Genomic DNA, 3,158 nt, shown 5'->3' on the forward strand with positions numbered 1-3,158 from the left:
TGTTTCACGCTTGGTTTGTTCCTTGATTTAAGGAAAGCTTTTGATTGTGTTCAACACGACATTCTTGTACGAAAATTGCCTTTCTATGGAATCCGAGGAGTGACCTTGTCACTGATAAAAAATTACCTGTCCTCTAGAGCCCAGTACACCGTTATTAATGGCGTAAATTCTGAAATTAAGTGTTTAAAGTATGGCGTACCCCAGGGATCAGTTTTAGGGCCTACACTATTCCTTTTATATATAAATGATATGGTAAACATAAAAGGTCACGCTAAGTTAATATTGTATGCGGATGATACGAATGTATTTTTTTCCGGAACCAACGTACAAGATCTAGTTGCACAGGCAAACAGTTGGATGTCAGATCTCAGTTTTTGGCTTGCATCTAACAAACTGGAATTAAATGTAAAGAAAACCACATATGTATTGTTCAGAGCTAAAGGGATACCCGCACCTTTAAATATAAACATACAATTTCGCGGTTCCCAAATTCAGGGATCAACATCAACCAGGTTTTTGGGAGTCCTGTTCCAAGGAAACCTCTCGTGGACACCACACGTAGAATCGCTTAGATCAGATCTCTGTCGTGCAATTGGTATTTTAAACAAGTTAAGACATTACCTACCGGCAGTTGTTAAACGCGATATATATTATGCGCTCGTCCACTCACGTATTAGTTACTGCTGTTTAGTTTGGGCGACCACAACTCAGACTAACCTAAGAAACCTTTTAATCCTACAAAAGAGAGGAATGCGGGCTATTGCCAACCTGCACAGAACCGAAAGCGTAGCGCCGTACTTTGAAACTTATAAAGTATTCGATATCCGAACTTTATACAAATTCAAACTAAGCCTAGAAATTTTCCGCCAGCATAGGACCGATAAAGCATTGTTTGAAACTAACTACTGCCCGAAAAACACCTGTTATGAACTACGAAGAAATCTAATTGAAAAACAGCGCTCCCGAACAAATTATGGTACTCAGAGATTAACATCTCAAATACCTGATCTGCTAAATGAAAACCCAATTTTAATGCATCATTTAAATAGTTCCATACGAGTGATAACTTTCAAAATACTTGTAAAAAAATACTCTTTGAAAAAATGGCATCTGAAAGTTAATTTAGAGTTGAAATGTGTGACAACCTATTCGCAGTGTTGTATTTTATATACCTCACACGACTGCTTTGTTAAATTGTTTACATCAGTTCATGTACAACAAAATTTAGTATCCTAATTTCATTGTTTATGCAATGCCATAAGCAAAAAAACTCCCGATTAAACTGATGTGATAGTTATTTCGGTTCTGCAGTTCTGTACATCTTTTTTGTTGTTGTTTTGTGTGGAAATTGTGAACAAGTGCCACTAGAGTCAAGGTCTTTTTGCGTAGCATATATCTGTTATCATTATACGTTTTTTGTGATTTGTCATTGTTTTTATATAACCAACAATTGCGTTGATATAGTTTGCCTATGTTGTCATTTGGTTTGTTGCGTGCTCATAATTTCATTTGACTGGCGGTTGAATGTGCGTTGCTAGTGCTGCTGTCATTGCGCTACAGCAGGGACGGGGCCTCGTCAGGCGGCCCAGTCGGGCTCGATCAATCGGGCTCGATCAAATGGGCTCAACGCCTTTTGCCCCGTTCGCCTTGGCAGAAGATTGGAAAATATTCTGTTTTTTTTGCACGGTGTACTTGTACTCTGCCTAAATAAATAAACAAACAAACAAAGCCGAAGAAGCAGCGGCAAAACGAGCGAAGTGAGCAGCAGCCTCGGTCTAACGGTTACGCAAACCGGCTCCCAAGTCCCCCAGCACGAAGAGAGCCGAGAGGCAGCCAAAGAACGTGAGGTACGAGCAGCAGCCTCAACCCAAAGGCCACCAAAACAGCCTCCCTAATCCCCCAACTCGAAGAAAGCCGACGATGCCGCCAAAAAACCACTGTGGAGAGCAGCAGCCTCAGTACAACGGCTACCAAAACCCGCACCGAACTCACCGAGGCACCGGAAAGCTAAGAAAGCCGCCACAGAACCGGAGCGGAGAGCTGCGCACCAACGGTGAGCATCCAAATACGAATCGGCTACGAAACGGTTTACGAAAACGTTCGTAGAGGGCCCACTGGGTAGTGTGTGTAACCTATGCGACCGGATATGGTTTCGGAACGATGTGAATATCGCCCCTCAACGAAGTATCGAACTGCTACAGAAGGAGTTACCCAGTGAGGACGTCATCAAGTTTATCGTTTGCCGTTCCTGTCTTGAAGCGCTAGGGATAGGCAGGATACCCAATCTGTCGAAGTCGAATGGGTACCCGTACCCGGCGGAGCCTGGCTACCTACCGATACTGAATGACATCAGCGAACGTCTCGTTTCTCCTCGAGTGCCATTCATGCAGGTACAGTGGTGATCTCGCTAAGGGTGAACACGAGAGCGCGTGGCCGCCGGTACTATCAGAGCAGCCTACCGTGCCCAGCGCGAAACATCACGCATGCGCTGTGCGTGCCGAGCGAGACTATGCTTTCAGCGCGCGCACTGCGTCAGCGGAGCGTCTGTGCGTGGTCAGCTATGTTTATCGCGCGTGTAGCGCTGGAGCTATCAGCCACTGTATGAATGAGTGGAAACTAGAATGCACATGAAAAATGTTTCCATGTGAGTGGTAATTCGTTCTTCAGCTCCAATACAATGGTTTCGGCACAGCAGCGTAACTCACCCACTTGTTTCAAACAGACTCAATCAAAAGATCACGCAGATTTTAACGGCACTCAATTTTTGCAAGGGCTTACAAAAAGTCTTTTAAATGCGCATAGAAGCACGCAATTCAAGGATTCGAAGGTGGTCACTCAAAGAGGGCGCGCAGGCGCTACAACCTTCATTCAATATACGGGAGAAAACTATCGTCCTTTACCTTTTTATATTTGGGCGTTTTCATGCATGAATCCAGGAATCGCGGATCAAAGCAAGGTACCATTAGCAGACGACGAGCAGACACTCCGATGACGCCATGCGCGCGCTGAAAGCAAAATATCGCTCGGCCCGCACAGCGCATGCGTGATGGTTCGCGCTGGGCACGCTAGGCTGCTCTGATAGTACCGGCGGCCACGCGCTCCCTTAGCGAGATCACCACTGTACAGGGGGGATTAAAAGAAATGCGAACAACGGAGCG

Source organism: Haemaphysalis longicornis, unplaced genomic scaffold, assembly GCF_048455015.1.
Source record: "Haemaphysalis longicornis isolate Haplotype H1 unplaced genomic scaffold, Haemaphysalis longicornis Haplotype H1 scaffold_1, whole genome shotgun sequence".
Lineage (NCBI taxonomy): Eukaryota > Metazoa > Arthropoda > Arachnida > Ixodida > Ixodidae > Haemaphysalis > Haemaphysalis longicornis.